Raw genomic sequence first — 25,951 nt, 5'->3', positions numbered from 1 at the left:
CACCGGGGTGTATTTTCCACCAGAATTAAGATATCAGCCAAACCTCCAGAAAGGCCTTCCCAGGCAGACGATGCCTGAGGGCCAGAGACCATAACAGAAGATAATGGTGTTCTTTTCCCATCGTCATGGCATCGAAGCTGCCACATAACCAAAGCCATACAGATTATTCCAAGAGAAAGGGGTACAAAGTAATTAGAGGGCCTCTGGTTACTGGAGTTGGAAATAAGGTTATCGGATAGAGGGTTGGGGAACTCATATCACGAGGCCGGGCTTTGGGATTCGTTTTCTGAGCTTGATTCAGAAGGAAGCCTCAGGCAGTTTGGGGCCTCAGGACTGTTAGAACCCCGAGCAGCTGGTAAAATAAGACTCTCGTCACTCCCAACCTGACTAGCACGTGTGGTGGCTCCACGTCTGGCCTCCATCCCAAGACTCGCCGTTATGACTCCATTTTTACCTCAAACTGTTAGGCCAACTTGGTCCCTGGTGTAGGAGGGGTGAAGGCTCCCCCGTAGAACACCACATGCAGCTCCTGGTGGAAGCCTCAAACACGCCCTCTGCAGCTTCCGTTGCCTTGACTAAAACTCTAATCTCCCTGCGACGCCATCATCCAGCAGCACTCTTCCGGGGAGGGCGCTCATTTACCAGAGCCCTCATACATAACAGCCCAGAGATAAGTCGTCCCCCTCCCTGCTCTGCCGTGTAACTTCCCTAAATTCTCCTCAGCAACACCTCTGCCCCTGAAGCCCACATCGTCCAGTTAGTCTACCCTCTTCTCCTCCCCCTCACTGTTAATTTAAAAAGATACTGAGCATCTACCATGTGTCTAACCCCGGGCTCTCTACTTGGCACACATCGTCCTAAGTAATCCTCCCAAGTGCCCTGCGGAGTGTGGATTCTAATCCACAGGAGTAATATGCCTTTGCCAAGGTCACACAAATAGGAAGGGGTTGTGTTGGGGATAAACCCAGGTCTGTCTAGTTCTAAAGTCCATCTCAACCACTAACTGGTGTAGAGAACAATGACATTCCTGTGTGACAACTGCAATAATGGGAGTCTATACCTGGTGCTGTGTGGGGACAAAAAGAAAGGCACGGAGAAACACTGCGCTATGAGAAATATGAACGGTTGGTCTGGCTCCAGTGTTGAACCCACGTGGGTGAGTAGCAAGAGACATTATCAGAAAGGTAGGAGGGCCAGACCAGTGCAGCCCCCAGGGAGGCTTGGATACCTTATGAGGAGGCATAAATGTCTCCTAAAGTCGGTGGGGATGGATCGACTTAAGGGTTTCAAGCAAGGGACATGAGATTTGAAAGCTCACCGCGACAACAGTGTGGAGGACAGATTTTAGGGGGGCAAGCCAGGAAGCGATGAGGCCAGCTAGAAGCCTGTTCGATTATCCGGCTGAGAGAAGATGGTGGCTTTGTGATGGACAGGAGGGAAGAGATACAGAAAGTCCCATAACATGGATAACTACAAAAGTAATGTGCCAAAAATCAGTAGCTTTTCCATATATGAATAATAACCATTTAGATCGTATAATGGAAGAAAACCTCCTATCACATTAGCAACACAAGAGTTAAAAACCCAAAGGATAACCTTCAGTCAATCATTGGAATTATCACTTTCAATAATCCTATCAATAAATCTATAAAACTCTGTAGGAAGAACGGTAGGAGAAGAAAGGGAAGAAGAAAGGGGGGGTAAACAGAAGGGGGAATGAACCACGAGAGACTATGGACTCTGGGAAACAAACTGAGGGCTTCAGAGGGGAGGGGGGTGGGGGAATGGGATAGACCGGTGATGGGTAGTAAGGAGGGCACGTATTGCATGGTGCACTGGGTGTTATACGCAACTAAAGAATCATCGAGCCTTACATCGGAAACTGGGGATGTACTGTATGGTGACTAACATAATATAATAAAAAATCATTAAAAAAATAAATAAGTCTATAAAACTCCATAAGGGGGCTAAAAGAATATGTGCATTAATGGAGAAACATAACTTGTTTTTGGATAGGAGGACTCAATAGTATAAATGGCATATGTACTAATCTCTACGTAAGCAATCCTGATTAAAGTTCCACCAGGAATTGTTTTTTGAGGAACTTGGTTCTAAAAGTTATCTAAAAGAAGAAGAATGCAAGACAATATCATGCCATGGTTGAGATCATAGGCTTTTGAGTCAGAAAGACCGTGTTTCACTCCTGATAGACCTCCCACACATGCCTACCAACTAGCGTCATGAATTAGAGCAAGTTACTTAACCCCTCTGTCCCTCAGACTCTTCACCTTAGAATGTAGATGGGAGTGCATACCTCCTGGAGTCGTTGTAAGAATTAAATGAGGGAATGCCTGTGAGTAAAGCACAGTGCCTGGTAAATATTAAGTACAAAATAAATCCCAGTCGTTTCTATGACTAATGGAATGAATATATTAGGCTGAACAATCTGAAATTGCCATTTTTGTAAGTCATACATGGTCAAATATTGGTCAATTCATGTAATACAAATTAATATATATAACAAAGACCTGATGTTCGTTACATATAAATAGCTCTACAATATCGAAAAAAAATCCCAATAAGGAAATTAGCGAATGATACAAACAGGCAGGACATATTTTAAATGGTCAATAAATACATGAAACTTTTCCATCTTATAAACAATAAAAATATATAAATTAAAACAATTATGAGGTATTCTTTTGTAGTTACATTGGCAATAGTTTTTTTTTAAGATTTCATTTATTTATTTATTTGTCAGAGAGAGAGAGTGAACACAAGCAGGGGGAGCAGCAGAGGGAGAAGGAGAAGCAGGCTGTCCACTGAGCAGGGAGCCCGATGCGGGACTCAATCCCAGGACCCTGGGATCATGACCTGAGCCAAAGGCAGACGCCTAACCAACTGAGCCACCCAGGCATCCCTGGCCATAGTTTTTGACAGGATATGAAGTATTTTCAAGGCTATGGGGTTACAGGCACTCCCATGTGCTATTGGTGGCTTAGCATAGTGATTACAAAGCATGGGTTTCAAAAGCCCAAGTGCCTGGATTCCAATGTCAAGTTTACCACAGCACTATCTGTGTGAATTTGGACAGATAATCATGCTTTCCTTTGCCTCAACTTCTTCATGCTTTACCGTGGGGATGATCAGAGGTTCTGCCTCATAAAGGCTGCTGGTAGGATTAAATGAGTCCATCTATGGATAGCACGTAGAACAGGCCTCCTTCATCGTAAGTGCCATGCAAGTTTTGTGGTTTTTAATTTTTTTAAAGATTTATTTATTTATTTGAGAGAGAGAGAGCGAGCATACAAGCGGGAGGGGCAGAGGGAGGGGGACAGAGAGAATCCCAAGCAGACTCCATGCTGAGTGTGGAGCCTGACGCGGGGCTCGAACTCACAACCCCTTGACCATGATCTGAGCCAAAACTAAGAGTCAGATGCTTAACTGACTGCACCACCCAGGTGCCCCAAGTTTTGTGCTTTTTTAAATCATCATTATTATTGGTGGAAGGGAGCCATTGACCGAGGTCCCAAGGCCCCAAACCTGAAAGTCATCCTAGATATGGCTTTCTCCATCACCCCTTCATCCAAATGGTTGTATTCTCCCTCTTCAGGGTAAAAATGCTGAAAGAATTACACTCATGTTTGTATTTCCATCATCACTGCCCTTTAGGCACTCAGAATCTCATCATCAGTGTCATAACAACCTCATGATTACATCAATTTTTGCTGTATCACCTCTGCCCACGAATTCATCCTTCCATACCTCCACCTGAGGTTTCTTTCTTTCTTTTTTTTTAATTTTATTTATTTATCTGACAGAGAGAGCGAGAGAGCACAAGCAGGGGGGAACAGCAGAGGGAGAGGGAGAAGCAGGCTCCCCGCTGAGCCGGGAGCCCGACGAAGGGCTCGATCCCAGGACCCTGGGATCATGACCTGAGCCGAAGGCAGACGCTTAACCATCTGATCCCCCCAGGTGCCCCTCCACCTAAGATTTCTTTCTTAAACCCTAGATAAATCACATCTATCTCCTGCTCAAAACCCCACTACGCTTCCCTACTGCCTACAGAATGAAGTGTGGGATTCAAGACCATCTAGGTCTCGACATGCACATCCACGCTTCTGTGACATGCCACATGCTGTTTTTTCTTTAGCCTGGCATGCTGTTTCTTCTGTTCTCCATCTCTTGCAATCATACCCTTCCTTAAGCCATCATTCCAGTCCTGCTTCCTCTATGAAGCCTTCCTTGATTACTTGATCATCAGTCTGCTATCCACCCCCCAACCCCCCACCCTTGCCAAGTCAGATTTACTTTATTCTATACTCTGGGTTTCCATAGCCCATGCCCGGTTCATATTTTCATGTATTGCTCACTCCATCCTATGTGGAGTTGTAACTGTGATTTGCTTATCTTCCCTACTTGGATCCAAGCTCCTTAAAAATAGGAACCATCCCTCTCTTCATCTCTCTTCTTCTCCACACTTAGCACAGAGCTTGCTGTCTATGAGATCAATGCATGTTTATAGAATCAAACTTAACAAGACCCTTTGAAACCATAGATCCTGAAAGTCCCCACCAAGTAATAAAAAAGAGTAACTTGTATGTTTTCTACTTTTGGGAAGATAGCATTACCCTATAGAAACCCAGCCAAAAGTCCATCTAGGTGTTTTTCTAGCTACATCTGCAATCCCCAGGGCCCTGTCAGAAGGTATGGATGATAGGCCACATATTAATCAGAGCCTCTACCTCAGACTTCCGTGTGGAAGGCAGAAGTTGCAAGAGGTTCAGAAGCAGACCTTGGCTGGCCTTGCAGGGGGAGCAATTCTCTTGGAGATTTATTGAGTTCTGACTAAGTGCAAGCCCTAAATACAGGGAAATGTTTGTAAATATCAACTTCTATTCAGCAGGTTATTTACTTTCTAAAAAGGTTATTCTCCCATAAAATGGTAGCATGCTCTGCTCGAACTTGGAAGTCAGCAAATTAAGGTGATGGTTGGCCATTTAGAAAAAAAAAATCTAAACAAACAACTGAATCAACTGTTGGGACTATCTCATCAACTATAAGATCCAGACCAATGTGTAGCACAATTGCCCAGACGTCGAATAAGCAACGACAGATGTGTGATAGTAAAAAAGAAGATGGAGTTCAAGACCGAAGAGCCGTGAGTTTGTTCTCGTTCTACCACTGCCAGCCGTACGGCCTTGGACAGTCACTTATACTCTCGAGCCCTTGTCCTTTCCTCATCCGTAAAATGAAGCGAGACAAACACCCACCCTGCAGGCTTGTAATGATGAGCAAATTGGATGGGGTTCATAAAAGTGGTTCATAAAGTCTTCAACCAGACTTAGCCATCACTACTTCTGAAGCAGGAAGGCATCCATTCAGAGATGATTTAATACAACATCTTCCTTCCGCCAATGAAGAGACTTAGGCTTAGTGCTAGAGCTGGGTCTAGAACCCAGTTCTCCCATTCCCTGGGCTCGCTTCCTCCGAGACGACAGAAGCAAAGTAGCTGGATGTCTCACAGAAGTCGGAACAAAATGGGTTATATGCTTTGGGGCACTGACTCAGTCCCTTATCCTGTAGAGAGACATAGTTTTCTTGGTACAGACTCTTCTTCCTTAAGATCACTTCTGTAGCCTTCCCAGAGAACACATTCATTCTACTGAGTCATTCTTGCTTGCAGCTCAATGAGTCAGAATCTTATCTATCCCCATCAGAAGTTCAAGTTGTTGTCAGGAACAAGATGAAATGAAAAAGAGACACGGATGCACAGAGAGGCCATCACTTGCTTATCCTTGGGGCATAAAGCAATTTGAATAAAGGAGCACTAAAGAAGGACACAAGCATTAATTTCACTGCAGTATTGGTGCCTGCTGTGGAAATAAAATGGTAACACAGACATACAGAGTATCATCTGTGGGGCACCGTGGCCGAGGGCTGGTATTTGTGAGGTGTAGTGGGGAGAGTTAGGGTATCTGACAGGAAGATAGATGACCTGGACTCTTGAATCCATACTGCTAAGCACTGTGACCTTAGACATGTCCTTTAAGCTCAAGGAACCTGAGGTCTTATCTGTAAAGTGAATAATGACATTAGCACTGCGAGCCTCCCAGAACTGGGTCAGGTCCAAATGCAACGTAGGGACGATGTGGGCCTTCAATGAGATAAGGAATCTAAAGCCCCCAGTCAGGGCCAGATGATCAGCCGAGCCCAATAAAGATCAGCACTTCTTTCTTGTAAGACTCCCCCCCCCCCCCCCCGTAGTGATGAGCTTTTGCACAAAAAGGGAGCACAGGTTCGTAAGAGAGGGGGTAAAACATGCGGAAAGGAAAAGCAAGGTGCAGAGGCCACACGGCGTGGTGCTCAAGAGCGTGGGTTCTGGGCCCCTCGGACTGGAGCGACAAGCTGGGCTCTGCTTTGGAAGGCACCAGCAGGCGCCAGGCCGCGACCTAAGCCACGCCTCAGTCTGCTCATTTACAAACTGCGAGCCTGGGCCCTACCGCCCGCCCCGTCGCGAGGGCTAAATGAGGTGGCTCCCAGCGCGCGGCAAGTGCCTGGCGCAGAAACTTGTTAAAGTGAGCCGATATACATCAAAGCACGTTCGTAAACCCTAAAGTGATATAAACATGTAAGAAATTATTATAACAAGGACAAAATTCTATGCAAAACACCAATGCTTAGCTAATTGCTTAAGTGTTATGGGAAAATTCATTATACTGTCCAAATGTAAAACACGCTCATTTACGGCAGTTTCCCCTCCAGCTGTGCCAGTGATGAGGTGGGGAATACTCGAAGGTTTCTTTTAAACACAGCTGCTTTATGTATTATTGTCAATTTTCTCCATTCTTTTCAATTTGATCATTTGGACTCTCTCTTTTATGCTTCTAAAATGGTCAGAATAGCAGACATTTGGTGAAGGTAACTTGCAAATGTGGAAGCAAGCACTTTAAAGTGAGTTAGAATCCACGTGAGCTCCTCTTCTCCAAAAGCCCGTGGTGTGTTCCAGATAGATGCTTTGAAATCATTAGCATTAATATATGGGATATCGCAGAAAGGAAACTTAATTTGCCTTCAGAATGTATTTTGGGAATATATTTTTAGAAACAACTACTATTGTAAGGAAAGATAGGAAATGCATTTTATGATAATTAATATTTTGGAGGAAACAGAGGGATCTAGATAAACAATTATCTTTTTTTAAAAGATTTTATTTTTAAGTACTCTCTACACCCAACACGGGGCTCGGACTCACAACCCTGAGATCAAGAGTCCTGTACTCTACTGACCGAGCCAGCCAGGCGCCCCTAGATAAACAATTATTTTAATAGTCGTAATATAATACCAGAGAAATCTCAGTGAAATACGTACAGATACATAGATAGTTACATTTGAATAATTTCGAGATCTCTTTGGTTCAACCTTATCGTAGATCTTGTAATGAAAGAATTTATCATTAAATGTACCCAGATCACATTAGTCTAAACTAACCAAACTAGAAACTCCTTCTACAGCCTCTCGGGCAGATGTTCTCTCCTGCCTGCAGTCCTTCCACTGACAAAGCAGTCAGTTCCAGCTGCATTGTTAGAAACGGTTGCTTTAAGCAGAGTGGTCAGAAGTGACTCTGGCACTTCTTTTTAAAGATTTTATTAATTTATTTGACAGAGGAAGAGAGAGAGAGAGCCCAGGCACAAGGAGAGGGAGCAGCAGGCAGAGGGAGAAGGAAGGTTCCCGCTGAGCAGGGAGCCCAATGAGGGACTCAGTCCCAGGACCCTGGGATCATGACCTGAGCTGAAGGCAGCCACCTAACTGAGCCACCCAGAAAAAGAGGCGCCTCTTTTTCTTTAAGATTTATTTATTTATTTATTTGAGGGGGGAAGGGGCTGAGGGAGAAGGAGAAAGAGTCTTAAGCAGACTCCGCACTGAGTGTGGAGCCTGACGGGGGGACTTGATCTCACAACCATGAGATGGTCACCGGAGCTGAAACCGAGAACCCACGCTTCACCGACTGAGCCACCCAGGCGCCCCTATGCTGGCATTTCTATGGAGCACGGCTTGAAGGTTGCAGACTGGATGGGAAGAGGGATTAGAAGGCTTGTCTTGCAATTGCATTTGCCTAGCAAGCACATGCTTTTTACCTGGAGTGTGTGTTTACTTCACATAGTTTGGGAGTGGGAAAAAGTTAGGAAGATCAAAGGAGACTAAACCATGCATTAGCACCTCTAATGCCCCAGAAACTTCCATCTTCCCAGTTCTGCCCTTGGCTGCATGCCACACATGTTTGATTTGTAGTCACAGTAAAATGCCAAATGGCAGGGGATTTTTTATGTTAAAACTAGGTTCTACTAAAAAAACCATTTGCTAAATCATCATGATTTCAATAAATCAACTGTGCCGAGGAGATTCCAAAGAGGAGGAGGGTGAATTCAAGTAGCAAGAGATATTGTCAATCAAAATTAATTAAGAAATTATATATCAATCAATAATCTTCTAAAAAGTCTTGTAATGACCTCTGTTACTCTGTTTAAGCATAAATAAGATAATCAACCATGTTACCTTTCTGGAGATTAGATCTTTTCCAATTAACTTGACTTAATTAACTCTCTAAGGTGTTGAACTTTCGATGCCTCAGACACTGTACTTGCAGATTATTACAATTGGAGTATTTGCTGAATTTACTGTTATTTTTATCATCACTAGACAAATGGAATTCAAAACTTAAATTCACGTGTGTGTGGGATAAAGACTTTTAAGGTGAAAAAATAGGACCTTATTTAGACAATTGAAATAAGTAAAATTGAAAGACCCCTGAGGCCAATCTTTGTTCCCTCATTAACAATTTTAGGAAGTCAGCTAGCTTCCAGTAACCGTATGGGGCCATTTCAAGTGACCAGTCTTAATCATTCCTCCATGTATTTCCCTTCCTTCCCATCTCATAGAGACAGTGCCAACAGATGGGAAAGCTCGCACTTCCTCTCACCATTTCCATCTGCCCTGGCGTCCTTTCCACCTGCCTCCCAAGCAAGTGGAGGCATGGCTCTGCCCTTTATTGAAGGCTCACCCCTTTGCTTTGCTTTGGCTTTGGCTCCCATCACCATCTCCTCCGCAGGGACCTTGCTCCATCAGACAGCCCGCATCTCCCTGGATCCTCGACCTCACTCTCTCCACTGGCTCCTTCTCCTCGGCTAATACAAAGGCTCAGGTCTCCCTCATCTAACAATGAATGAATGACGCCCTCCTTTCACCCTCCCGGTTTAACCCTGTTTCTCTACTTCTTGAAAGACATCTCTATACTCCCTGCATTCCCCTTCCTCAACAGTCAGTCATGCCTCCTCTGACTGGAGTTTGGCTTCTGATCCCATGACCACTTCTCAGACCTAATCGTATTTTTTCAATTGAGGTGAAATTCCCATTAACATAAAGTTAACCATTTCAAACTGTACAATCCAGTGGCATTTAGTACATTCACACGTACAACCATCGCCTCTAGTTCCAGAATATTTTCCATTACCCTAAAAGGAGATCCTGTACGTATTAATCAGTCACTATTCTTTCCCCCTCAGCCCCCGGCAACCAATAACCTGCTTTCTGTCTCTATGGATTTGCCTATTCTAGATATTTCTTTTTTTTATTTTTTATTATGATATGTTAGTCACCATACAGCACATCATTAGGTTTTGACGTAGTGTTCCATGATTCATTGTTTGCGTGTCCTTATAAATAGGATCGTACAACATGTGGTCTTTTCTTGACTGGCTTCTTAGGATGATTTTGTCAAGGTTCATCCACACTGTAACACAGATCAGTGCTTTGTTACTTTTGAAGATTAAATAATATTCCACCTCACGGATATACCACTTTCTGCTGATCTGTTCGTAAGTTGATGGGTATTTAGGTTGATCCAAGCTTATGTATGGTTGGTTCTCATCTTATTTGACCTTTTGGAGACATGTGATGCTGCCTACTTCATAAATCCTTTCTTTCCTCGACTTCTGATATGAACCACTCTTACAGCTTCTCTGACTGTTCTCTTCACATCCTCCTCTCATGGCCCCTTCAGTGAAGGGGTTCCCCTGAGACTGGCTTTTGTCCTCTTTTCGCATTCTCTGTGCCCCTTGCCCACACTACCAACTACCAATGGCCCCTATGAAAACGTCATCTGTTTCTAGTGCAGATCAAGGGATGTTATTCTCAGGATGTGAAGCAGAGTGAAATGGGAATACTGGGGACCCCACTATGCACACCGTGTTTAGGGTAGCTGCAGAATGGTTTATGCTGTCTCCCAAGCTCCCACCACCCAAAAAAGCCAAATCCCTCTCATGGTACCCTCCCTGCCACTGGCCCAGTTTCAACCCTTCAAACTACAGATGCACAATATCGATTCAGTGGGGGAAGATGTCAAAGAACACATGTCATGTGGACAGAACAATTGCTTGACTCAATTTTTCATTTTTCAATCTATTGCTTTGTTGTCAAACACAGCTTCAGTGCAAAGTTTTAGCAGCAGGAGGAAGGTTCCATTTCAGCAACTCATGCTTCTGTTATTTTCTCTTTTCCCCACCTCAAACTGACTCACCTTTGGCTAAAAGAAATATATTATCGGCAAATATTGACTTGAAAGACTATGCAATTTACATCTTAATGCAGCGTAATAAGTCTCATTATAGTTCTCTCAGGAACTACAGACCTGGCATGTTTTGGGGTGTTTTTTTTTTTTTTTTTTTTTTGCTTTCAGTTTAATACTATTTTCGCTTTGTGATTTTAGCAAATAACAAAGATCGGTGCTTTAGGTTTTGCAGGGTAGAGCTGGACAGTGTTCTATCAACAGGGTCTCTTTTAGCTTCAGTCGTTCCCCAGGGGCTGAAAAGAACAAGAGTCATTAGGAGGCTGTCAGTGTTTCAAGAGAAGTATTTCTGTTGTTATTAATAAAACTAACCAGAAACCATTCATTCAACATTTACCAAGCATTTACTGAGTGTCTATTGTGTGTTCCCGTAGCCCTCTTGGCATGCATCCCTAGGACTGCAATTAACACATTGAATAGAAATTCTGTTAACTTTTCTATTTTTCCTCTTTACACTGTGAGCTTCTCGGGGTAAGAACCATGTCTTGTTGATTACTGTATCTCCTGTGCCTAAGAAGTGTTCATTCATTCATTCATTCATTCAAGAAATCAATACCTAGTTACTGAGTGCCTACCATGTGCCTGACATTGTTCTATGTGCTGGAGATTCAGCGATGAATAAAACAGATAAAAGAAAAAAGCCCTGACTCTTCTGGTGTTTACATTCTCAGTGTGTGTGTGGGGAAGGGGAAGTAGAAAATAAGCAAGAAAGCAAAATATGTAGCATGTTAAATTAGGGCAAGAGCTTTGGATAAAAATGAAGGGGGTAGGGAGTGTGGGGCAGAGGAAGGTTGCAGTTTTATTTATTTATTTAAGACTTATTTCTTTACTTTAAATAAATAAATAAATTTTATTAATTTATATAGGAGGGGCAGAGGGAGAGGGAGAGAAGCAGACTTCCCGCTGAGCTCGGAGCCCGAAGTGGGGTTCAATCCTGGACCCTGAGATCATGACCTGAGCCAAAATCAAGAGTCACATACTTAACCGACTGAGCCACCCAGGCGCTCCAGGTCATAATTTTCAATAGAGTTATTAGGGAAGGTCTTACTGAGAAGGTGACATTTGAGCAGAGACCAGAAAGAAGGGCAAGAGGAAGCCATGTGGATATCTGTGGGAAAGGTATTCCAGGCAGAGGCAACAAGCATAGAAAGTCTTAGAGGTGATTATAGAAACCTGAGTTTTCCTCTAAAGGAGATAGGAAGCCATTAGAGGGGAGTGAAGGATTAGGAGGTCCACTTGGGCTATGCAAATTTTAAGACGGCCACCAGACACCCGAGAGGGAATATTGAGCAGGCAGGTGGATGTGTGAGCCCAGAGTTTAGGGGAGAGGTCTAGAATGGAGAGAGATATTTGGGAGTGGTTGGCATACAGATGGTCTTTAAAGCCATGAGATTTAGGGCACCTGGGTGGCTCAGTCAGTGAAGCATCTACCTTTGGCTCAGGTCATGATCCCAGAGTCTTGGGACCGAGCCCCACATTGGGCTCCCTGCTCAGCAGAGAACCTGCTTCTCCCTGCACTGCTGCCCCCCACTTGCACTCACTCTCTCTCTGTCAAATAAATAAACAAAAATCTTTAATAAAAAAATAAAGCCATGAGATCGGAGGACAGTGGCACGGGGAGGAGTGCAGGTAGAGCGCAGTTACAGGATGGAGGGAAGAGGTGAGCCAGCACGGGAGACTGAGAAGGAATGGCTCCTCAGGAAGAGGCAAGTCAGGAGACTAGGAGTTGATCATTGGGTTGGACAATGCAAAGGTCATCAGTCGCCTTGACAAAAGCCTTTCCAGTGGAAGGGAAGAGCTGATATGAGTGGAGAATGAGAGGAGAGAGAGTGGACATGTGCGTACAGGCAATGTTTTTGAGGCATTTTTACTATGGGGGGGCAGAGAAAGCAGGTGGCTGCTAGAGGAATGGTTTTGCTTTAATTGGGAGAAACTGTGACGTGTGTAGGCTGATGGAAATGATCCCGCCGAGAAAGGAAAACATGACGCAGAAGGGAGAGAGGAGAATAACCATCTAAGGTCCTTGACTAGTAGGTGAGAAGGGAGAAATGTGCATGAATGAGTAACTCTCACCAGCAGCCCCCATAAGAACTTCCAATACTAGTTGTTTGCATCCTTAAAATGGGACTAGTGGAACGTTCTAAAGTGTAAACTCCAAGAGGGCAGAGGCATTCGTGTGGTTTGTCCTCTGCTGTAGTCCCGGCGCCTAGAACCAGGCCTGGCGTGCATGGGAAGAACCTCATGGGTATTTGTTGAAGGAATGACTAACTCGCTTCTAATTATTGATTGAAAGGCTTCAGGGCTTCAAGATGGGCCAAAGAGTCCTCTGGACCTCTGGCGATTAAGTGGAATGTATCCTACCATCAGAAGCTTGATACCATATGTTCTCAATATATATTGTCACTTTTATGCGTGATCTAAAAGGGCCAGGCAAGCGGACGTGTGGAGACCCATAAGGCACCGCCAACACTGTCATAAACGTGCCTCATGTCTATATTCATGACCTAGAAAATGACGGTTTGGGAGGCCACGGCCCCTGCTGGGGAACGGTTCAGAAATGTTCTGTACGCATGTGTGAAATCAAAGTTGCAGCCTGAAGCTGTCGGGAGAAGGAGGATGTTTCATTCTTTGAGTAAAGTGGAAAATCACCTCCTTCTAATTAAAAACAACTGGTGATGGAGAGTTTTCGATTCTTAGTGCAAGATGTATTATAATGGCTTTTTTCTTTAATTAATTCTCAAAGCCAATGGCTGAAATAGGAAAGGATTACCAGCTCCTAAAATTACTTTGGGAAGGTCCTGAAAACAAGCTCCTGGGAGGAGGAGGCTTCAGAACATAAAAGAGACATTCTGAACAAAATGCATATTCAATTCAATGGATCATTTGCTCCCAAGCCATCTTCCTACATTTTGATGTTTTGTGCCAGGCGCGGGGACACACACACGAGTAACGCGGAGGTCTCCGCCTGGAGGGAGCTCGTGGTCTAACGGTGGGGACTATCCAGGAGCCAGGAGATTCGGAGAGCAGCGTTGTGAAGGAGTCTCGAGGAAAAACACCTAATCCACTTGAGGAGGGAGGTCAAGGAAGATTTGTTTGCATTTTATGGAAAATGTTAAATGTATCCAAAAGTACAAAGAAACATACAGCAAACCCCTGTATACCCATAGCCCAGCTTCAACATAACCGTTGCCAACCTTCTTTCCTTCACTCCCTTCCCCTCGTTTTCTTCCTAAGGTATTTCAAACCATATCACAGACATTCTATCATTTCACCTATAAATACTTTATTGTGTTTCTGTAACTTATTATAAGGACTTAAAAAGAAAACATAACCGCCATCACACTTCACGCAACTAACAGTGAGGAAGGCTCCTTGAGGACATGTATGTGTAAGCCAGGGGAAGGCAGAGGGCACAGCTGGGCCAAGGGGACGAGAAGGCCTTGAGAAGGCCAGGAGAGAGCCTAACCCGGCTTTTGTGGAAAACCACATGGAGTTCGGCGACTGGAGCGTGGGGTGACCTTGGCCCTGGGCCAAGCCTCTCGTTCATACTATCTTGCTTAATCTTCACAACAACGAGACTACAATAGGTACACATAATTCACTCCAGACAAGAGAAGGAAGCTTTGCGATATTAAATAAATGGCCTAGGGATCATCCTGCGGCTAAACAAATAAAAGAGCTGGATTGCGAAACCGGGTCCTTCAGAGGCCCTGGGTACCTAATCGCTGCGCCACCCGACCTGCACAGATGTTTACGATTATCCACATCTTTACGTGTTTGCCCCTTCGATCTCGTTCTACACGAGTTCTACACAACTTTACCAATTCGTGGTTAGCTGCTTTGCTTCTTAAAACGGTTAAAATGAGGTATTTTTCTAGTGGGAGGGGGAGGAGGCAAGGTTTAGTTGGGTTTAAAGCAGTGGAAATTCACAGCAAGATGCACGCTTGTAATATATGAATCTTTTGTACTTCAAGCAACACGAATTTAACTGAGTCATCTGCTGTCGCTGGATAGTAGCATACCCTAATTGCAAGAAAAGCATCTAGAAGGAAAAAACAGTCTCCTGAGTGCTGAACTTGCAAAGCTACAGTGGCAAAGCCACAGTGAGCCCCACAGACGTCAGAAGCCCCTCAATTGCCTTCTTGAGAAAATCCGGTATTTGCTGATGCAGATATCCTAAGGTAAGAAAAGGCTAATTATGATGTTTTTATGAGAACTGAATTTTGTATTTAATTAACAGATTAAGTTATTCCCTGTTGCTAACAGGCTGTGTTCTCAATGAAACCAAATATTATGACAATTGCCAAGTTTATTAGATAGTTTATTGTATGAATGCTTAAAGTCTATTTTACTGAGTTCCCTGCCTCCCTCCCATTGGTTTCTGCCTCAAGCCCAGGTTTCAGGTATCACAATTTACCTGCCATTTTAGTTTGGCAGTTCTGGAATTCTCTAGGTATGCTTTTACCTTCAGGTTTCTGCTTTACAAAGTGACACTCCAATGCCTGGCAACCTACCGCTGTTGGTTGCGTTCACAGAATTTTCCCCACACTTCAATTATTTATTTTTTAAGATGTATTTATTTATTTGAGAGAACGCGTGCGCATGAGAGGGCAAGCGGAGGGGGGGTTGGGGAAGAGGGAAAGGAAGAGAGAGAATCTCAAGCACACTCCCTCCCGAGCATGGAGCCCAATGTGGGGCTCGATCCCAGGACCCCAAGATCATGACCTGAGCTGAAATCAAGAGTCGGACGCTTCACCAACTGAGCCACCCAGGTGCCCCCGACACTTCAATTATGCAGCAAAAGAATCAAGAACAAGAGGGCAGAGCATGGCTGAGCCCCTGCCTCTCTCCACCGTGCCCCAGCAGGACGTGGTAGCTGGGGACGTGCTCTCTGGTCCCAGACCGGCACGGGTTCTTGTTCCAGCCCCACCACAGCCCACATGTGGCACTATGGGAAAGCACGTGCAAGCAGAGCATGGCGGTTGCATGTCAATCTTTTCGCCCAGGCTACCTGCGTTTGACACCCAGTTCAACTCCTTCCTTGCTGGACATGCTATATAAATGGCATCACATCTCCCTGCCTTGACTTCCTCGGCTGCAGGGGGGCTGATAATCACAGTGTCTACCCCGTGGAGTTGTGACCAGGGGCCACTGAGTGCCTGGCAAATACACGTTAGCTTCTACTCGTTTCCAAAGTCCCACGTCAGAGCGGAGAGAGTATTTTGTGATTGTTGAAAACCTAAAAGGCTACAAAAGGCTACTCTACAAATAGTGAAACAAATCAGATCTCTCTTTGCTCGGTGGAGGGGGAGGCTTGCAAATACTTCACAGGAGCGGGCCCAACAAGGCTGTGAGGGCCAGCTTATGGAGACGCCCATCAGGACGATGTCTCAGTGGCTCCTGAGGCGGCCAGGCCCCTAGAGCTTCCAGACCAACATCTGTACTTTTACAGTTAGAGTATCTTGCTTTCAGAGAAGAGTCCCATAAAATCAGCCTATCTCTCCAGCCCTGGGAAACTCCCTGAATTGGGGGGCAGGTCTTGCGGTTAGGGGGACTGCAGACTGTAGCCATGATGTCAGCAGCCTCATGAAGGGACCCCCGAGTGCTAGATTGAAAACAGGGCTACTGCAGCATCTTTCGGATACTCTAGTGGTAGGAAGAGCCCCCCGAATACATTTTAAAACTTGATTTGAAATAAAAAGTCTCCTTCGTCTACAGAACAGAGGTTGACAGCCTTGTTAGAGCCAAACGCCACCCGCACATTAAGCAGAGCCCAAAGGGAATTTACCTATTCCTAATCTGGGCTGAGGGGAAAGAGACGAGGGATCAGCAAAAAGAAAGAGAAGAGGCAAAATGATGAGAAAGGGAAGGAGCCGAGGAGGGGAGGAAGTAGAGCTGGTCCTGAAGCCAGGTGGGGAAGATCCTGGCCACAGAGATGGTCCAGGAAGCCACACTGGGACACGAGCTGCAGAGTGTTGGGAAGCACATCCGCTTCAGAGCAAGAAAAACCCCTTAAATTTCACGTAATCAGACCTGACCGTGTTCGAGATGGAAACACTGAGGCCCACCTGCTCACGGCCACGTAGGGAGTCGGGGGGAGAGCTGGGGCAGGAACCCTGGCCACCTGCCTTCCTGCCTGGAGATCTGGAAATTTCTGCCCCTCCTGGGTGGAAGTTTTGTTTGGAAATGGGTAACTATTGTCCTCCTGGAATGTCTACAATGAGCTGCAGGTACATTCACGCCACTTCCCGCCCGAGAGGTCGAGTCTTCATTGCAGGTTGCACTTTATAAGTGAAAGAGAACTCCCTCGGTGTGGACTGGGTTCTTTGGGAGGCCAGGAGGTGGAGGAGGGCTCGACTGAAGGCCTGGAAATACTAGTCAAGGACCCTTACTGACCTGAGAGCAGCAAAGAAAGCCCTGAATCTTCCGCAACTTTATCAGAACGCATTAAAAATGAAAATTGCGATTTCTTCTGAGAAAATATTGCTGTTTTCTAGTTTTATTAAAGGGCAACTTGCTCTTTCCTGCTACGCATGCTGGTGCCACGGAGTGATGCTTTGTCCCATTAGTACTCCGTGACCTGGGAGAAGAAAAAGATGAAGCTCCTTTCAAAGCGGCCTGGAAGGATTCCCTTGAGATGCAGATGCAAGCCAGGGATTCTCAAAACTGTTCAGAATAATTTCACAATGTAGACTAAAGCAAATATGTTCTGCCGCTGGCTAGAATCACGCCCTCACGGCACCCACAAAGACATTTCTCCAATGGACTTACCGACCACCCATCTAGTCTCTGAATTTCCTTTCTCCGCTACTGAGCAACCCGGACCCACACAGAAACACCCTCTCCATCTGGTCCAGGCCTTTAGCTCTGCAGCTTTAGTTCATCTTTATGAATTTCAGTGCTATCTTACAGTACAAACAAGATCACTATCAATTTGTTTGATGTCCCCTGCAAGCAGCTATAGGACATTATTAATTCTCTCCCAAGACCTTTCCCCTCTCACTCTCAGGGATATAAACAGAGTTATTCTAAACCATTTGCTGTGTTTTGACGTTCTTTTCAGAATAATTACCCAAACGCATCCACAAGAGTAAAGGAGGACATAAAAGATAAGACTGCCAGGGTTTAAGTCAAAGATCAGTTAAAATATCCAGCACTTGTCAAAAATAATATTTAGAAAAAAGGACTCCTAGAAAATATTTTTGTGCTCATTTCCACTAGACTGTAAAGGTCAATGGGCCAGACCCCACGTGAAGCAGTAGGTTCAGAATAGAGAGCGAGGCATCCAGTTGTATACGAATAAAAGAATGGAATGCATCAAGAAGTACATTTTTCTTTTGATGAAACCATAAAAAAATAAAGTGTCCCAAAGATAATAGAGTTGGAGCAGTGAGTTTCACACCACATGACAGAAGTCCCTCAACAACTTCACCGTAAGAAACTCGATTAGAGGAATTGCGCCAGCCCCTCCAATTTGCCTGGTAGTTGGTACTGGGGGACGGAGCCAGTTCAGAACTAGGGGGAAATGGGGATCGGATGACGCTTAGGGCTGAGGTGTGCGGTGCCTCAGAGGACACGCCCCACCCTCTCCACTAGCCCTGAGAGGTACCCTGGGCAGCAGAGGTGGTGGGTGGGAGGAGGGCTTCTCCGAATTCGGAAAGAGTACTCCGGTTCTTGGTTCCGCCCTTTGCCAAATTCTCGTTCAAGTTTCCAAGGTCCGTCTTGCAGAGATTTCACCCTCAGAAGTGCAGTCGATTGGCATTGCTTTCTTGAATAAAGAGATTTTCAAAAACAGAGCGATTTTATAGGCTACTGCTGTGGACTGACCGGTGTCTCCCCGAAAGGCAGGTGAAGTCTTAACCCCTCCTACCTATGAGGGCAACCTCATTTGGAAACAGAGTCTTTGAGGACATAACCAATTTAAGATGGGGCCCTATTGGATTAGTGTGGCCCCTCATCCAGTGACTGGTGTCCTTTATGAGACAAAGGGAATGTAGACACAGACATGCAGGCGCACAGAAGAGAAGGCTGTGCGAAGGGGCAGACAGAGGTTGGCGTGACAGATCCGCAAGCCAAAGATGCTGGCAACACCAGAAGCCGGAGGAGGCAGGTGTTTATCTTCCCCGAAAGCTTTCAGAGGAGCACAGCCCTGCCAACACCTTGATTTCAGACTTCTAGCCTCCAGAGCTGGGACACAATGCATTTCTGTCGTGTAAAGGCCACCGAGTTTGGGGCAGTTTGTTACAACAGCCCTGGGAAACGAATACGGACACTCTTGCCTTAAGGAACGACGTTAGTCTCCCCTTGAACAAAAATTATTCTGGCTCTTTTGCTTATATGAAGAACGGAATGCTAATACTAACCTAGTCTGGATGGGTACCCAAAATGGGTACCCACACCACTTTTCTATTTCCTTTTCTTCTTAAAGATTTATTTATTTATTTGAGAGAGAGACAGAGACAGAGACAGAGAGAGTGCAGACAAGTGGGGAGAGGGGCAGAGGGAGAGAGAATCTCAAGCAGACTCCCTGCGGAGCATGGAGCCCGATGCAGGGCTCGATCCCATTACCTTGAGATCACCACCCGAGCCAAAAGCACCAGTTGGATGCTTAACCGACTGAGCCACCCAGGTGCCCCAACTATACCATTTTTCAGGAACATTAGGGTGAAGCTTTAATTATGCTATACTTTACTCATACTAAACTACAGATAACCACTGTGCAGACTGGACATTCAAACTAAAGTATTTATTGTTTGCTAAATTAATTCCACAGGCCTCACTGATTTATCATTTTTATATTGCTCTGCTTCTTTAGACTTCTAGTTTCTACATTTCCCTCTTTGCTCAATTTGGAACAACAAGAGATCAACTCCTAGAAGACAGTTACCCACATGGAGTCGATCGCAAAAACCACCTCAAACTTCTGAAACAGATCTTCAGTGATAAAGAGTCCCGAACACCTATTATTTCCTTTAAAAATGTTTCTCTTCATGGGGCGCCTGGGTGGCACAGCGGTTAAGCGTCTGCCTTCAGCTCAGGGCGTGATCCCGGCGTTGTGGGATCGAGCCCCACATCAGGCTCCTCCGCTAGGAGCCTGCTTCTTCCTCTCCCACTCCCCCTGCTTGTGTTCCCTCTCTCGCTGGCTGTTTCTATCTCTGTCGAATAAATAAATAAAATCTTTAAAAAAAAAATAAATAAAAAAAAATAAAAATGTTTCTCTTCATTAACATCCCATAGTTCACATCACTATTCCAATACATTTGCATTTTCTATTGCTGTTGATAAAAGGATGTGCTTATCTATTTCACACGTTACAACTAAAAATTGGAAAGTAATATTTAGTATATCACTTTATAGCCAATAGACCCCAGAATTTTGTGATGGTTATCTGGTTGTTATTTGAAATGTATTTAAATACACACGGACCACCTTATCCTTTATCTTGCAGTCAAGAAGCTAGCTTTACTGTTCAGTATAACTTTTTGTGTTAGGCAACCAAAGAACCTGATTGACCTGGTTAAGTGGCTTGATCAGCGGCTTTTCCACAGATGAAAACATTGCCCACACTCTGCACATGAAGTGTATGTTCTCTTTTTAAAGACTTTAGAGATAAGGAGAGAGGGAGGGAGTGAATCTCAAGGAGACTCCCCACTGAGTGCAGAGTCTGACTCCGGGCTCGATCACACGACCCTGAGATCGTGACCTGAGCCGAAATCAAGAGCCAGATGTACAATCGGCTAAGCCACACGGGCGCCCCATGAAGCACATGTTCTTACACAGAGTGGATGTGATATCGGAGTTCTTAACTGATGGCTTTCATCAGGTTTCTATAGAATTAGCTCTACGCAAAGCTGTAATCAATGAAGGCTCCCAAGGTCATATCTGATCCAAGGCATCTCCTCCACCTGCTTGCTGGGGAGTTTCCCTGACCTGAAACTCCAGCATGTTAATCATGGTTCAAGGTTAAATATCTAACACAGAGATGTCCATCCAGAAGTCTCCCATTAAATAAGAACATCTTACCAGAGAGGGTAAGGAAGATGCTGAGTCGCATGCACTCCAGCCTTCTCTTGCTCACATATTAGGGTGAATTTGTTTACCTATCACATATTTCACATTTCAGAATCCAGAGAGAACTTTTTTTGTGAAGGATGAGACCCAGGAATGGGGGCGGGAGTGGAAAGGATACCCAGCGGGTCCTGGATGATGATACTGAGGGTGAAAATAGAGGTACAGTTAGTAATAACCTGACAACATCTCTGCTAGAATGGTCCAGCATTCAATTTGCTCACCAGAACTCCACCTCTACCCTTGCCACAGGCTTGCCTGCTGCGCCTTGAATCTGATGTTACAGTATACAGCTGTAGTCCATAGGCACTACAGAATAATGCAAAGATCAAGACCTTACGCTTTTGCGGTGAAACTGACTGAGATTTGAATTCTGTCTCTGCTATTCATTGGCTGTGTGACCCAGGGCAAGTTACTCGACCTCTCTGAACATTCAGTTTTTTTTAAAAAAGATTTTATTTATTTATTTGACAGAGATAGAGACAGCCAGCGAGAGAGGGAACACAATCAGGGGGAGTGGGAGAGGAAGAAGCAGGCTCCCAGCGGAGGAGCCTGATGTGGGGCTCGATCCCAGAACGCGGGGATCACACCCTGAGCCGAAGGCAGACGCTTAACCGCTGTGCCACCCAGGCGCCCCTGAACATTCAGTTTTTAATCTGTAAAATGTGAACGATGAAACTTCCCTAATAAAGTTGTTATGAGGATTAAATGACTTAATGCTTAATACATTGTCTCGCACATACCAAGCAATAAATAAATATTAGCTGTTATTAATACACCCAAACCAAGCAAATTAGCATTTGTTTCTCAGGGTCAGTCACTGAATGGTGGATCGGATAGTTGATTAATTGATCCAGTTCAGCCCCTGAGAAGTCTGAGGTAACCTTACCCTACTTGTGGGCCAGTTATATCACCTTACTAATCAAATAGGGCATTTAGTGGCCTAATTCACTACTGTGAAATGTAACTGCTAGCAATTAGTTACAGGATGGGGAGACAGAATGGATGGCAAGGTTTCGGAAAATTCCAGCAAATATATTTGTGTGGTTGTACCTGGGAAGGAGTGTTATACCTGTATAGAGGAACCCAAAGACTTTACCATACTTGCGTTCTTTGATCTCCTGTCCACACTTGGAAAGTATCCTGCATGACTCTGAGCTAGCTTGGCTTCCAGATGGTTGGATTCCTTCCCCTTCTAGCCCATACAGACCTAGAAACATTATGGAGACTTTCTATTTTCTTATTAAAGTAAATGATCTTCTGAGACATAACCCTCGGGTAGCTCCAGGAAAGGTCCAACTGAGATACCAAAATGTTTGGTATTCAAAGCCAAGAATGTCAATGCTGAGCAATAAACTAACATACACACATCCAGAGGAAGGCAACCAGCTTGGGGAAATGTCTAGAGGTCAGGGACAGTGGGCTTCAAGTATTCGAAGGGTTCTCAAGTGGAAGAGAGAGTAGACCAGCTCTGATTTATTCCAATGGGACCAGTAGGCAGAAGGGCTTGGGAGACAGATTTGATGAGACTAGGTTGTTCCAATATGTAGTGACCCCCCCCATTGATGAAGATGACTAAATAGAGGCTTGCTGACCAAATCTTAGGGAGTCTGGAGAAAGAATGTATTCCTTTGGAAGATATGGGTCTAGATAACAGCTAAGTGTCCTTCTACCTCTAAGATGACATTACCCAGTGATTCTATAAAAAGCCAGAGAATTCACATCTATTATTTCATTATTTCAGGAGGATTCCACTAGGTTTTAAGTCACCTTATGGAAAATTCTCCCGCCCTCCCAACAATGATGAACTAATCACAAAGATAGGTTCAACTTATTTTATATGTATTAAGGCACAGTTACTCATTCCAGTCTAAATGACTTCTTAAAACAAGTAAATAGTCTATAACTAGTACTGGGATTATACAAAGAGTAGAAGCTATTTGCAGATATGTGCAGTCGGAGGAAGAAAAATATGCCCTAATAAAATTACAGCTCATAAGTTTCAACATTAAAAACCCTGATTTAATTTTATAATCCATCCTTATGAAGTCACTGAAGATTTGTAAGCCTTTGCCTAATGAGGATCTACGGTATAATGGCCATAGTACTCTGAGGATGGAGGGGCAATGTACCTCGAAAAACATTTCAAAATCCATTTAATTATATCAGGCCCAATGACAAGCATTTATGAATGCACACATCAAAAACTGGAGGTGTGATTTGGGGTCACATATCATCTGCTGAGTAGCAGAAACAAAGCTAAGTAAATTTCTGCTTGGCTTCCCAAATTAACAGGATTGACTCAGTTTAATTCAAGTTTTGGTTTCCTCAAGGAGTAAACCTATGGTGCAGTACGATTTCAGCTGAATTAATTGCCTAATTCCTAACACCGAGTCCCTGTAACTTTTTCAAAGCAAGTAGATATGCCATACGTATTTCTGTGGAGACCCACTGCAGACAACAGAGACTCTGCTGTTCATCCAAGCAAAGAGGATGGGTCCGACAGCATCCTACACTTCCCACACACTGCTGTTTGCACCTTAGGTGTTATAAACTGAATACTAATTAGGTTTTAACACTTGTAATTAGATGGTTATTCATGCTGTTGTAATGTACTTTTCCTTTCCAAACTTGGTTTCATAGTTGTCACTTTCCAGCTCATTACCTGAGTTTTGGTGGCATCATTGACGACTTCCTACAGCTTTCGCCATTGATCAATGCTTATTTATTGAGTGAACCAACTCTTCAGAACCCATCCACTTCTGGTTTACTGCCCTAGCCTCCTAACGTGGTCTTGCTTCTTCCATCCTTGATCACTGATAGTCTGTTCTCAACACAGCTACCACAGGGGTTCTCTTAAAACCAAAGTTAGCTCATGGCCTTCCTCTGCAGAGATCCCTCCAGTAACTCAGCAAGTCAATCAGCATAAAAGTCAAAGTCTTGTGTAAGGCCCGAACTAGAAGGTCCTGTACATCCTTGTCCCTCCATTCTTTCTCTGGCTGCCTTTCGCACTAATCTCCCCTTCATTTGCCCTACCCATCAACTAGCCTCCTTACTATCACCACGCCTAGAATACTCCTGCCTTAGAACTTTTGTGCTGGTAAGGTTTTTGCACTACCAGGAATGATCTCCCATATACGGGCATGATTAACTCCCTCATGCCCTTTCTCAAATATTATCTTGATTAACCTATTTGAAATTACAACCCCCACCTTCATTACCCTGGTCTCTTTTTATATTACATGTAAATCCAATAAAAAATGCACAAAATATTTTTAGAACTACCAAATGCTAATAAAAGAAATTTAAAAACCTAAATAAATGGAGAGATGCACTATGTTCATGGAGTGGAAAACTCTACATAGTGAATATGTCAATGCTCCCCAAACTGATACACAGGTTTAACACAATTCCTATCAAAATCCTGCAGGATCATTTTGTAGATTGTAGATATACAAAAGGATTTTAAAAAATATATGGAAAGGTGAAGGCTAGGATAGCCAAAACAATTTTTTATAAAGAAAAACAAAGTGGAGGAATCATTCTACCTGATTTGAAGACTTATCATAATGCTACAATACTCAAGACAACATGGTACTGGCAGAGGAATAAATGCGTGGATCAATGGAACAGAATAGAGAACCCAGAAATAGACACATAGAAGTATGACCGACTGACTTTTAACAAAGAAATACAAGTAATCAATGGAAGAAGGATAGTCTTTTCAACAAATGACGCTGACACAATTGGACATCCATAGGCAAAAAAATAAAATCTAAATCTAAACTTCATATCTTATTATCCTCAAATAGATAATAAATTTAAATATATAATGTTAAGACCATAAAACTTTTAGTAGATAACATAGGAGAAAATTTTTATGACGGGGTTAGGAAATAAGTTATCAGGCAGGGCAAAAGTTGGTAGAGCATGCTACTCGAGCTCAGAGTCATGAGTTCAAACCCCATGTTGGGTATGGAGCTTACTTATAAGTTAATTAATTAAGTAAATGTCTATTTGAAAAATAAAAAATTATTTCAAAGCAAAAAAATTTTTTAAAACATATTGAAAATACCAAGTGATGGCAAATCACTCATACATTGTTGGTGAGAATTTAAAGTATTACTGACCCTCTAGAAATTAGTTTGACAGTTTCTCTTGAAATTAAATATACATTAAACATACAGCCTAGTAATCACATTCATGGGCATTTAGCCCAGAGAAAAGAAAAGGTATATTCACACGAAAACCCAAACTGGAAGCAAAACCCCGTGTCTTTCAACAAGTAAATGATGAAACAAACTGGTACATCCATATCACGGAATATTATTCCACAATAAAAAGGAATGAACTATTGACACACACAACAATTTAGATGGATCTGGAGGAATTTACACTGAATGAAGAAAGCCAATCTCTAAAAGTTACAGCCTGCATGTATGTATTTTTAAACTTTAATGATGTTTTTTAAAAGACAAAACTAAAACTGTAAAAATGGAGAATGGATCAGAGGTTGCCGGGGGTTAAAGGTGGGGTGACGGAACAATTCCGTATTTTGATCGTGGTGGTGGTTATATGAATTTACAAATGGCATAAAATTCACAGACCTATATACCAAAGAGTCAATTCTACTATATGTTAATTAAAAAAATAATAATAAAGCCAGATACCAAAGACACTGCACATTATACATTACTATATCTGTGTTGTAACTCAATGGAAAAATCAAGAAATTAAGAAGAATGTAAGACTTGTGCCATATTTTAATGTCTGCATTTTCAATTAAAGTTAAGTGATGAGGGGTGCTGGGCTGGCTCTGTCGGTAGAGCGTGTGACTCTTGATCTCAGGGTCATGAGTTCAAGCCCCACACTGGGTACAGAGCCTACTTAAAAAGATAAAAATAATAAAGTTAAGTGACAAAAAGATATAAAAAACGAAATACAGGGGACTGCGCTAATTGTGTTTTCCTATTGATTTCTACTTATTACAGCGAGCTGATGGTAATACCTCGAAATATGTTTAGACTTGCTTTTGGCCCAACGTGTTGTCAAAGTTTTAGAATGTTCCAGATGTGCCTGAAAAGAATATGTGTAATATAGTTGTGGATTTTAATATTTTCTACATAGTCTATTAGGTCAAATTTATTTAATGTATTGTCCAAATATTTCACTATTTTTCTTTAAACTGAGGTGGAGTGTTTGTGTCATTGTTGTAGAATTCTTCGTGGACATTTTTTAGGCTGAACATGAAGGCAGTTT

This window comes from Ursus maritimus, assembly GCF_017311325.1.
Source record: "Ursus maritimus isolate PB19 chromosome X unlocalized genomic scaffold, ASM1731132v1 scaffold_X1, whole genome shotgun sequence".
NCBI classification, from domain to species: Eukaryota; Metazoa; Chordata; class Mammalia; order Carnivora; family Ursidae; genus Ursus; species Ursus maritimus.
The sequence above is the reverse complement of the archived record's forward strand: the minus strand, read 5'-3'. Positions refer to the sequence as shown.